General features: G+C 42.5%; 1 protein-coding gene across 2 annotated transcripts in view; it reads right to left on the minus strand.

The window, feature by feature from the left end:
* Positions 1 to 13,225, minus strand: part of MAP3K13 (mitogen-activated protein kinase kinase kinase 13) — a 173,363-nt gene that overhangs the window by 84,970 nt on the left and 75,168 nt on the right. The window lies entirely within an intron of this gene.

The raw sequence follows: 13,225 nt of genomic DNA on the forward strand, positions 1-13,225 counted from the left end.
AAAACTATTGACAGAGTGCGACTACGACTTCTGTTTGATTTTATGTATATACCATACCTGGCTTATCCCCTTGGAAGCGGGAAATCACAGAAGTAGGCACCAGTACACCAGTGTTCTCTACTTGCTTCCGGGTCTGGCATCAGCTAACCTGATGCATTCGAAACACAAGAGGTTAGGCACCTGGCATTTTCTGATTTTCATGTGGTTAACATATGAAAGCCGGTCAATAGCAAAAACTATTGATGGAGCACTGCTATTATTTATTGTTTGATTTTTTTTAACGCTATTGTGTTTGTAATAATGTATAAGTTATAGCGTTATATATAGAAAAAGGTTCCTGCACTACTTTTGGGCGACTTCATTGCAACTTGCATTGACCTCTGTTAATGAAGTCACAAGCAAGCCGCAATGAAGTCGTGCAGGATGTCGGGTTTGAATCCGCGTTGATGTGAACTGCCATGAAAGCTCATATTTGTGTGCTTTAGGTACAATGCATTAAAAAATCCTGCTAGCTGCATCTACTATCTATTATCAAATACAAAATGCACATTATATAGAGTTCTATAGTAACACATGTAAAATGCACATAAAATACAATGCAACGCACAGGTGTGCACCTACCCTAACAATGAATGAGAATTCAGATTTGACAGATCTGCTCTAAACTGGAAGTGTACAGGTTGCTATTGATTGCTGCTCTTCGCTCTTTGTGCTGCTCTACTGAAAAAAGCCGGTATATGTTTATGTCGTGTTGGCATTTACTATCTGAGCAGGTGCTCAGTGATTGTGTAAATATCTGTACACTAGAATATCTTGCAGAGCGGCCAAATCAAACAGCATGTGACAGAGACTGTGCAGTGTGAAAAGCCTGGGACTTCTGTCACATGAAGGAAGGCAAAGTACAACACAAGTTTCATCATAACTCAGTTGTGTACTGAGCAAACTGCTCCTGATGGACACACCGCTATGGTGAGCACAAAACAGAAATGTATTATAGTATACTGTACTATGACAGCTATTTTATACTAATATGTCATGCATACATTTTATTTAAAGGGAATTTTTAATTAAAAACAAAAAACCTTCAAAGGGCTCTTTCACATGGAGCGGACCGCAATGCGGTCCGCTCCGGCACTTTTTTTTTTTTTTTCACGGAGCGGATGACATTTGTGTCATCCGCTCCGTATGTCCGCATATCATCCCATCCGTTTGCGGATGATATACGGACATAATGTATGTCTATCAGAGTTGTATAAAGTACTCGAAACCCATACTTGAGTAAAAGTACAAGTGCTCGTTCAAAAAGTGACTTGAGTAGAAGTACTAAAGTATTCAACATTTTTTGTACTTAAGTATTGCAAGTAGTTTTTTTTTTTAATTTTGCTACTCAAGTACTGAAAGTAAAAGTACCAGTAGTTTTTTAAAAAAAATTGCTACTCAAGTACTGAAAGTAAAAGTAGAAGTACTGTGGTATGTAGTTGTTAAAGAAAGAGGTCAAAAATATATTAAAGTTAAAGTTGTTAAAGTTATTAAAGAAAGAAGTCAAAAGAAGTCAAAAGTACACATGACATTATACACATTTTTTTGAGCTTCATGAAACCTGCCATCTACTGTTCTGGCAGTGGTAAATTTTATAATTGTAACGAGTAACTATGCAGCACAAAAAAAAAAAATATCGGAGTAGAAGTATTGAAATCATCGAAAAAATGTAGTGAATTAAAAGTGGAAGTAGGAGAAAAATATTCTACTCTAGGAAAGTACAGATACGGCCTCTCGGTACTTAAGTACAGTAGTGAAGTAATTTTACTTAGTTACTATACATCTCTGATGTCTATGGGCATTGCGGATGTCAGCGGATGACACCGCTGACATCCGATTTTGCATCCGTTCCGTTTTTTAAACGGAACAAAAATAGGGTTCTGTTCCGTTCCAAAAAACGGAACAGAACTGAAAGGACGAAAATCGGATGTCAGCGGATGGTCATCCGCTGACATCTGCAATGCCATTGACATACATTATGTCCATATATCATCCGCAAAAAAATAGGATAATATACGGACATGCGGAACGCCCGTGTGAAAGGGCCCAAAGTATGTTACGTTTTTTTGTTTTATTTATAGCAAACTTTACGTTCATTACTACATGAATGTGGCTGTTGCGGTATTATTATAGTATAGCAATAGTGCTGCAAACAATTAAGGGAAGCACAACAAAAACAAATACTGTACATAGAAGTAACCATATACAGTATCTCACAAAAGTGAGACTTCTCACATTTTTGTAAAATTTTTATATCTTTTAATGTGACAACACTGAAGAAATTACACTTTGCTACAATGTAAAGTAGTGAGTGTACAGCTTGTATAACAGTGTAAATTTGCTGTCCCCTCAAAAGAACTCAACACACAGCCATTAATGTCTAAACTGTTGGCAACAAAAGTAAGTACACCCCTAAAATATAATGTCCAAATTGGGCCCAAAGTGTCAATATTTTGTGTGGCCACCATTATTTTTCCAGCACTGCCTTAACCCTCTTGGGCATGGAGATCACCAGAGCTTTACAGGTTGCCACTGGAGTCCTCTTCCACTTCTCCATGACGACATCACAGGGCTGGTGAATGTTAGAGACCTTGCGCTCCTCCACCTTCTGTTTGAAGATGCCCCACAGATGCTCAATAGGGTTTAGGTCTGGAGACATGCTTGGCCAGTTCATCACCTTTACCCTCAGATTCTTTAGCAAGGCAGTGGTCATCTTGGAGGTGTATGGGGTCATTATCTTCTAGACTGCAGCCCAGTCTCCGGAGGGAGGGGATCATGCTCTGCTTCAGTATTTCACAGTACGTGTTGGCATTCATGGTTCCCTCAATGAACTGTAGCTCCCTAGTGCTGGCAGCACTCATGCAGCCCCAGACCATGACACTTCCACCACCATGCTTGACTGTAGGAAAGACACACTTGTCTTTGTACTCCTCACATGGTTGCTGCCACACACGCTTGACACCATCTGAACCAAATACATTTATCTTCGTCTCATCAGACCACAAGGCATGGTTCCAGTAACCATGTCCTTAGTCTTCAGCAAATGGTTTGTGGACTTTCTTTTGCATCATCTTTAGAAGAGGCTTCCTTCTGGGATGACAGACATGCAGACCAATTTGATGCAATGTGTGGCGTATGGTCTGAGCACTGACAGGTTGACCCCCCACCTCTTCAACCTCTGCAGCAATGCTGGCAGCACTCATCCGTCTTTCCCAAAGACAACCTCTGGATATGACGCTCAGCACATGCACTCAACTTCTTTAGTTGACCAAAGCGAGGCCTGTTCTGAGTGGAACCTGTCCTGTTAAACCTCTGTGTGGTCTTGGCCACCATGCTGCAGCTCAGTTTCAGGGTCTTGGCAATCTTCTTATAGCCTAGGCCATCTTTATGTAGAGCAACAATTCTTTTTTCAGATCCTCAGAGAGTTCTTTGCCATGAGGTGCCATGTTGAACTTCCAGTGACCAGTATTAGAGAGTGAAAGGGATAACACCAAATTGACACACCTGCTCCCAATTCACACCTGAGAGCTTGTAACACTAATGAGTCACATGACACCGGGGAGGGAAAAATGGCTAATTGGGCCCAATTTGGAAATTTTCACTTAGGGGTGTACTGACTTTTGTTGCCAGCCGTTTAGACATTATTGGCTGTGTGTTAAAGTATTTTGAGGGGACAGCAAATTTACACTGTTATACAAGCTGTACACTCACTACTTGTAGCAAAGTGTCATTTCTTCAGTGTTGTCACATGAAAAGATATAATAAAATATTTAGAAAAATGGCAGGGGTGTACTCACTTTTGTGAGATACTGTATCTGTACACCCCTTATGCTGGAAGAACAAGATACACTATACTGGATATGATGTAAAGTAGCTATTAATTCATGGACATAACTTATGATAATCTTGTTTTATTGAAGTTCTAGCTGTCATTGTGATGGTGCTGGGTAATAGTTGGCACACACTACTATTTATCCTTTCTGTGTGTAGGCCATGCCTTGATCCGGCTGATTAATTATGAGGTGTCCTGTAGTGCACACAAACACAGCGTATCACCAAGGCAGCAGGTAAACACAGGAACAAAAGGAATAAAGAGCTTTCTTATGGAGAGCTGTCATCTATGTTACAAGCAGTTTCTGCTGACCTCTGCACCATACCTGGATTTTAGATAGCATAAAATATTCCAGTCCTTCAAATCTGGACCATAAAACTACTGCTTAATAAAAGGGCAAAATTACAATTTTGTTCATATAAAGAGTATTTGAATTCGATTCTCAAATAGAAAGATGAATAAGATAATGACAGCGAAGACCTTTTCTAACCTAAGGCAAGCTGAATTCCTTGGAGACCCACCAGCTGTATAGGGCCCCAGACTGGAGTGAGATACGACAACCTTAAATTGAAAGGTCAAGCTAAATCGTTTGTAAAACATAAGCACATAGACTGAATGTTGTTCTGACTCCAGTCCACTTTCATTTTACAAGGTTTTCACCATATAATTCCCTAATAATAAACTCGCCTTTCCTTTACGATACCATTGGTCACTTTGTACTTTAGGCATCTTCATTCAGGTGACGTTACTTAGTGCCAACAGGTCTGTCTCCTTAGGGTCTTGATTTATAACGGAGATCGGATTTCATTTGCTATACAGTGTATTCCACACCATGGCCTGTAATTTTATGAACCATTCATAAAATACAGGCCACGGTGTATGCAGCCCATGCAAATCATGGCAGTGGCTTTGCCTAAGGTAGTACAGTAAACTATGTGACTGAAGGAAAGGCTGGTCACTCAACTTTGACAGGTCACATGACTTGGTTCAGCCCCTGGCAGGAGCAGAGTTTACCACATTCTAAACTTTACATTAACCCCCTCTTTAGCCTTGGTTCACACATATGCGATGTCAGACATTGAATGTGATTCGCTGTGCAGATCACATGCGATGCCTGTGCAAATGCGAATTCAGTCATATAGTTGTATGGCTGAACTCGCATTGGATTCCAGTGCAGGAACCTTTTTTTTCCCTGCACTGGAATCGGATCACATGGAAGTTCACACCCATGCGATCGGATTCCTGCCTGATGTCACAGTTTGCACTGCGATCTGCGAACCGATCTGGGGGTGTCTTTAACTTTGAATTGACAGAGGGAAGTGTCAACTGCCTGTGGGGAGACGCGATGCGGGGACTCGCACTACAATCGCGCTGGTTCCTGCATCGCATTTGTGTGAACCCAGGCTCATATCTGCCTACTTACCTTATTCAGCTGAACTCACACAATTTCAAACCTTCATGTCAGTGCGAGTTCAGGGGGCGATTTGACAGACATCTGTGCGGGTTCCTGCACAGACAGATGTCTATTGAAATCGCCCCCGAAGTCGCCAAAAGTAGTGCAGAAACTGCTTTTGGGAATCGGTTCGACGCCGACATTTGGACGGTGCCGTTGCGGGCAATAGGCTCCGATTTGGCATGCAATTTGACATGTCAAATCGCATGCCAAATCAGCCCTATGTGAATGGGGGCTTATAGTGATGGCTATGCCTGCACACTCAATCCCTATAGGCTTGAATGAGCCATATTTTGAGATTTGGTAAACAACTCCATTCAAGCCTATGGGGACAATGGGGAATGCTGCAGCTCAGGAGTTAAGTTAAGTAAGCAGCTGCTCAGTGCGCGTGTGTTTGGGTGCATAATTTAGCCTTGGTGGTGGCTAAGTGATAACTTAGATAAAAGTACAGCGGTCTTTTAACCCCTGTTCACACCAGAGCGACTTGTCATGCAATTAGTCGCTCCCTATTGTTGGTTTGGAACTGTTCAAATTGGTGCAACTCCGAATTTGTGGTGCCGCACCGATTTGAAAAAACGTTGTTTCTGCACTATTTTTTGCAACTTCAGGTACGACTTGCATAGACATCTGTGCATCAAGTTGCACAAATGTCAGGCAAGTCGCACTGACCTGCAGCTTTGAAATTTTGCTACTTCAAACGAAGTAGCACGATTTCAAAGTCGCATTCAGTGTAAACGGGGGCTTAAAGACAAATTACTGTCATGTACAAATTCAGCTGGACGTTTCTTGAGGATAAGAACCAGCAATGAAGACTGTAAGTCTAATACCAAGTGATTTATTATATTTTCCTGTGGGTTCCACATGGGATTTAGCTCATGAAAAGTGCAGAGTAAGCAGAATGGAAGGAAAACAAATCTTTCAAAATCAAGGCTGTTGCCTCAAATAAACCTGTATTGAAAGAGGTATAAAGGCTGCCATCTCTGACCTCCTTCTGAAAATTCTAGTTGCCTGGCTGTTTCTGGCTTCAGTATTTTCCAAGTCATTGACTAAGGCTCCTTTCACACAGTCCGCCTCCGCCGGCGTACTCCGTGCTGCTCAGCAGGGTTTGAACCGCCGATCCCCGTTGAGCAGGCTCTGTGTGCGGAGAGGGAGCTGTCAGGTCCCCACTGTCCTCTATGGGGGAATCAGATGAGAATGAACCGCCTGTCCATTCTCATCCGATCCCATCCGATCCGATGGACGGATGGAAAATAAGATTTCCATCAGTCCGGATTTCTCAGACAGGATCCAAATCGGATAGCAGCGGGTGTCAGCGGAGATGTCTCTGCTGACATCCGCTGCCCCATAGGGATGCATGGATCATCCGATCAGGTCCGCCTGAAAAACTGACAGGCGGATCTGATCGGATCGTTCGTGTGAACGGAACCTTAGGCCAAGAGCCTTAGTCATTTTTGGTAGTTTCATGATAGTATAATCATGAAACTACCAAACTCAAAACTCCTGATATGCTTAATTCTTCCAGAGCAGTGACTCAAAGTTTTGAAGCCAATAACTGAACATGACAGCCAGGCAACTAGCATTTCCAGTAGGAGCGGTCAGCAAAGTCTTATCTTTCAGGTTCAATTTCAGGCATGCCCTGGTATATATGTTTTTGCCACGAGAGCTCAGTGCTGTTAATTTTCATTACAAAGCTTGAAGCATTAAGAATAAGTACAAACATTTAAACCACCCTAACTGCAACTAAATCAACTAAAACACTGCCATAGAGTAAAGCACCCCATAACAAGTAAACCAACCCTACCTGAGTAATTAAACTTTAAAATAATGCTTTAAATTTGCCCCCCTCCCCAAAAATTTACACGCTAACCATTTGTGGTAAAATGCCTGTTTACCAAGTTCAGTAGCTTAAGCAGATACTAAAAATAAGCCACACCCACAGTGGTTGGTATTTTTTTGCTGGAAAGGTATTAATCCTTCTAGTGGTACAAATACAATGTCACAGATTTGGAGAGCTGTCTGCAAAAGTATTCTGTTCTGCTCCCTGCTGAGGCTGATTGCAGATGTCTGAACCTTTAAAAGTGGCATCACACCTTACATGATTAAGTCTGTGCAGTCAGCCCCAGCTGGAAGACGATCAGGATGCTTGCCCGGGCAGTCCTGAAGACCAGTCTCTCACCACAGGGCTGTCTCATATACTGTCTATGACAGTCTCTCTCTTTCCTTTTTGTTGGAAGTTACCACTTCTTGGTGTACACACAGGGCATAGAGGGAGTAGTAGTGTAATTATGTCTATGGCTCCTTACACTATCTAAGGAACTACAGAAGAGAAATCTCTGCAACAGAGTTCCTGCCAAGCTGCCAACCTACCAGGGTGCATCACGACTCCCCCTGTATTCTTCAAGTAAATAAAATATTAATGAAGAAATCCAGGAGTCACAGTGGGAAACCACTGCAATAATTACATTAAAGGGGAACTTTACTCTCTCAATCAACATGGACTATGCTTATCCTCATGCTGCTAGTGTTAGCAAATAAATTAGTATATCATATTTTCTTGTTTTATCATTTTTTTTACATTTCTTCAGTTAATTCCTTTTTTTTTTTTAGGCATAGACAAATGATGTCTTACATCACAGTAGTCTTCAGGAGGGGAAGAGGGGTTTTCTCAGCTAAGCACACCCTCCTGTCTGCATGCCTGAGCTAAGGGCAGATGCATCCCAGGAAGTAAATTCTATGTTAATCATCTGCCCTTACCCAAGATGGCCATGGCCAGAAATGCCAGGGGATGTTTTACAAAGTGATTTATTAGCGAAACAGAGCATGGAGACATGAGTGAGCTTGCTTTGAATATGAAGAATGAATTAAATAATGTTTTTGGTTTGTGGTGCTCAGATACAGTGTAGTTCCACTTTAAAGTGTATGTAAGCCCTCACCTTGTAACAACCCACTCAGTTTAAAATAGAAATAAATGGCAAAACATTTGTGTATACATTTAAAAAAACCCTATCATAAATATATTTTTTCCCCTTATATAAGTGATCACATACCCTCTGTTCTTAACTGCATAAGGAGGTCAGAGAGCTGGGGGAGGAGAAACAGCAGCACACTGATATTTCCAGTGAATGGCTGTTCGGGGGGGGGGGGAGAGAAGGGTCAGGACCAGTCTGATCATTGGAGGAGAACAGGCGGAGTTCTCAGCTAGAAAACGGACTGCTGTTCTCTCCTGCCTAGTGTGGTCAGTTTTCAATAGAAGAACAGAGTAACTGGCAGGAGCACCAAGTATTTATTTCACACAAAAGAAGCAATACAAAGAGGCAGGATACTTTTTCATGCAAGTACATGGGTAAAGCATGCACATAGCAGGAATATGACATTTTGGATTTACATATTCTTTAAGTGGATAGGGCTGCAAGTTATGGAGCAAAAATCTTAGATAGAACGCCTATATATGACACTGGTAGGAGAATCGATTTTTGGTGGGCTAAAACATAACCACTTTAAGACCGGAAGATTTTTCTGCTTAATGACCAGGCCCTATTTTGCGATTCGGCACTGCGTTACTTTAATGGACAATTGCGCAGTCGTGCGCCGCTGTACCCAAATGAAATTGACGTCCCTTTTTTCCCACAAGTAGAGCTTTCTTTTGGTGGTATTTGATCACCTGTGCGATTTTTATTTTTTGCGCTATAAACAAAAAAATAGCGACAATTTTGAAAAAAAATATATATATATTTTTCACATTCTACTATATAACATTGGGAGGGGTATGGAAGGTGCGCTGATTGTGAACTGTGAGAAGCTGCAACCGTAGAACCAATAATGGTGAAAGTATAAATTAAAATGTGTTTATATCAAGTGCGCTAAACCAGTAGAATATGTTGCTCTGAAGTGTAAAACACTATTAAGTATGATTTATAATCAACTTATATGTGAAGTGCACAAAATAAATCCAAATAAACAGCAATGCAACACAAAAACCCAGGTGAAATTCCCAATACTGTGTTGAGTGCAAACACAAATGTGTCACACAATAAACAAAACTGTTAATAAAAATACAGTGCAAAAATACAAATAATGAAAAGTCCAAATTCAGGTGTCCGTGGTAGAAACAAATACAGGTGTCGTTCAAGGTGATGTCCAAAAACCAGCTGAACTTGTGAAGTGTCCCACCACCTGTGAAGATGAGCTTCTTACCAGTGAAATGATATAAAAGGGCATATAGGTAATCAGATCCTGATAGAAAAATCGCATGCTGAGGACAGAGGTCAGAGAGGAGGCACCACAACATCACAACACATTTTCATTTACTATATAACATTCCCCCCAAAAAAATTTAAAAATCACAATTTAACATTTTAGGCCAATTTGTTTTCTGCTACATATTTTTCGTAGAAAAAAAAAAATCGCAATAAGCGAATTTTGATTGGTTTGCGCAAAAGTTATTGCGTTTACTAACTACAGGAAAGATTTATGTCATTTTATTGTTTTTTTTACTAGTAAGGGCAGCAATCTGCGATTTTTTGCGGGACTGCAACATTTTGGCGGACAGATCGGACCCCTAACTGACATTTTTGACACTTTTGGGGGTACCAGTGACATTACTACAGTAACCAGTGCTAAAAATATGCCCTGTTACTGGGTTTAATACTACTGGCGATCAAGGGGTTAAATGTAAGCCATGGGGAGTGATTCTAACTGTGGGGGGGTTGGGCTTGTGAGATGACCATAGAGACATGTGATCCTATATAGTAGGATCACATGGTCTCTGTGATCATCTCAGGGAGAAGGACAGACGGCTGTGTTTACATCAGCCATCCAACCTTCTCTGTCAGGGAGGGAGATCGCGGGTGGCCAGCGCCCATCGGAGCCGCCTGTCACACGTACTGGCTTCCCCGCTGACGAGCGGGGGTGGGAGCGCGCCACCGCCGGCACGCACTCGCCCCCTAGCTCCTCCCAGACGAGCACCGTACATGTACGGGACTTTGCCTGGGAGAGCCGATCTGCGGCGGCTGGTCGGCAAGTGGTTAAATATTAACAGCCCTTTATTTTTCTACATTGCACTAAATGCCCACATAGGCAGATTGGGGAGATTTACTTAAAGTGGAGCGCTCAGAATCTGGTGCAGCTGTGCATACTAACCAATCAACTTTTTACTTAAGTTTGTTCAATTAAGGTTTGACAATAAAAAAAAAAAAAAAGAAGAAAACCTGGAAGCGGATTGGTTTCTTTGCAGAACTGCACAAGATCTTGCACATTCCAGTTTTAGTAAATCAACCTCATTTTGTCATTTATACACAGCATGTATATTTATTTATTTAGCAAACCCCACAGTTCACCCTCAGTGGCACAGGACAGCATTCTGAAAGTGTGTTGTGAGCCCATAAGCGCTGGTAATCCTTAGGAGAGCCAGACTAAGCGGATTTGGTTTAGCCAGTGCCGGGAAGAAGGGATTTCTAGACCCACGTTCCCCTCGCTCTATTACTCCCTTGAGTAAATCTGACAAGCAGAAATATGTGATTCAGGAAAATAAAAATACAGAAAAACAGCAAGGAAAAGGATTACTAAAAGAAACACAAAACTATCCATTGGACAAAGGAATAAATCCACTAAAGTATAGAAAAGGTAGATTACCCGATGCCCCGTAGGTTACACACATCGACAAGCACATACCGGGAATCGAACACCTGGGTTTTTTGCCATGACAGATGATTAAGTGACAGAATACATTTTCTACCTTAACATCTGTGTTTTGCACATAACAGGATGTACCGTTAATAAAAGGCTTTGGCTATGGGAGAACTACTCTTCTGTACAAACCTCCTCTTGTTCAGCAGCAGGAACTAACTGGCTGTATTGATTTTATTTGGCTGATGTTGAAGAGAGAAAAAAAAATCATGCCTGCAGAATGACCACAATCTGATGTCTATGACTAAACCAAAGATACCCAAAACCTCAACAGAAAACATACATGAATAATGATTGGCTTGCCAAAAACCTTCAGTTACCATCATAACATAAATACTGTAAGCCAAGTCAATGATTTAATTCTTATAAAAGATACAAGTATGTGTTTTATTAAAGAGGAGTTCCACTCGAAAGTGGGATTTCCGCTTATCTGTCTCCTCCCCCCTCCGGTGCCACATTTGGCACCTTTCAGGGGGCGGGGGGGAGCGGGTACCTGCTTTTGACAGGTACCCTGTCCCTATTTCCGTCGGACCTCGCCACGGCAAGGTACGTCAGAAGTTTTGCCCCCTCCTCCTCCCTCTGCTTCTAGGCCAGTAAGAGAGCGCAGCACGCTTGGCGCATGCACAGAAGGGACCCGGCCATGAAGCCACAAGGCTTCACTGCTGGGTTCCCTTACCAGCAATGGCGGTGGCAGCATCCAACAGCCAATGGAAACATTGGCTGCGGTGCTGAAAATGCTGGACTCCAGGACAGGTAAGTGTCCTAATATTACTGTAGCTGCTGACTTTTAATTTTGGGGGGGGGGGGCAGAACATCGCCTTAAAGACTTTTGAAAACAAGTTGGGTCCTAAAGGCCTAAAAAAGCACCCATAAAACCAAAATATGCAATTTTTACCTAGCCTATCGGGTAAAAGACTGATCCTTAATCAGTTGCTAAGATTTGCTATCAATCTCTCCATTAAATAATACAGCATTTCAATATCCCTGAATGATAATTAACTTTTAATTAATTCATTTTTTTTCATACAGGCCTTCCTGGGCAAAGCACAAGTTCACCTTAAAGGAGAAATATGGCCAAAGCTCTTTTAACTATACTTCTACTGTGGGTCACAGGAGTGCACTTAAAGCGGAGTTCCACCCAAAAGTGGAACTTCTGCTCTTTTGCTTCCTCCCCCCTCCAGTGCCACATTTGGCACCTTTCAGGGGGGAGGGGGGAATGGGTACCTGTTTTTGACAGGTACCCTCCCCCACTTCCGGGATACGGCGATGCAGCGCCATCCCTCAGATGTTCAGCCCCCTCCTCCTTCCCCCGCCGCCAAGCCAATAGGAATGCGCAGTGCGCATGTGCAGTAGGGACCCGCCCGTGAAGCCGCAAGACTTTACTGCCGGGTTCCCTTACCGGCAATGGTGGCGGCAGCACCAGACAGCAGATGGAAACATCGGTTGCGGTGCTGACATCGCTGGACTCCAGGACAGATAAGTGTCCTAATATAAAAAGTCAGCAGCTACAGTATGTGTAGCTGCTGACTTTTAATTTTTGGAGGGGGTGGAGGGGGAGGCGGAACTCTGCTTTAATTCTGAACTCCTGTGACCCTGATTTAGCCGACAGTGGGCTTTATCCCTCTGTCAGCTGATGTTACAGTCTAAAGATCCATTCCAGGCTCTGTAGGAATCCTGACAATAATGTCAGGATCTGCCCAGATGTCTGACTGGCAGCGGGCTCAACCTCTCAGTGCGCTGCTGAGAGCCTGAGCTAGCCGCTCCATCCCCCTCCACAGCCTGGCGCTCCAGTGAGCGTTGGAGAAGAAGAGCAGAGAGCCGGTGACTGACAGTCACTCGGCGTAGAGCCGGTAGGGGACTTATTTAGCAGTGGACCAATTCTGCATCTACATAGGCGAGTATAAAATGTTTTTTTTTTTTTTCAAATCCCACACTTCTGTTTTAACATAGTTACATAGTTAGTCAGGTTGAAAAAAGACACAAGTCCATCTGGCTCAACCAATAAAAAAACTAAAAAAAAAAAAAACAAAAAAAAAACAGTACAGAAAACCCAACCATACAATCCCATATACACAATCCTATACCCACAGTTTACTTAGCCTCTGGGGTGCCATAGCTGTGAGCGCAAAATCCCACCATCCTGCATCACGATTTCCAATTGAATATCTGGTCCTCCGATTACAGCAGTAGACAGGCAAGCTATTTTACTGCTATGC

Source organism: Pelophylax lessonae, assembly GCF_965119305.1.
Source record: "Pelophylax lessonae genome assembly, chromosome: 6".
Taxonomy (NCBI): Eukaryota; Metazoa; Chordata; class Amphibia; order Anura; family Ranidae; genus Pelophylax; species Pelophylax lessonae.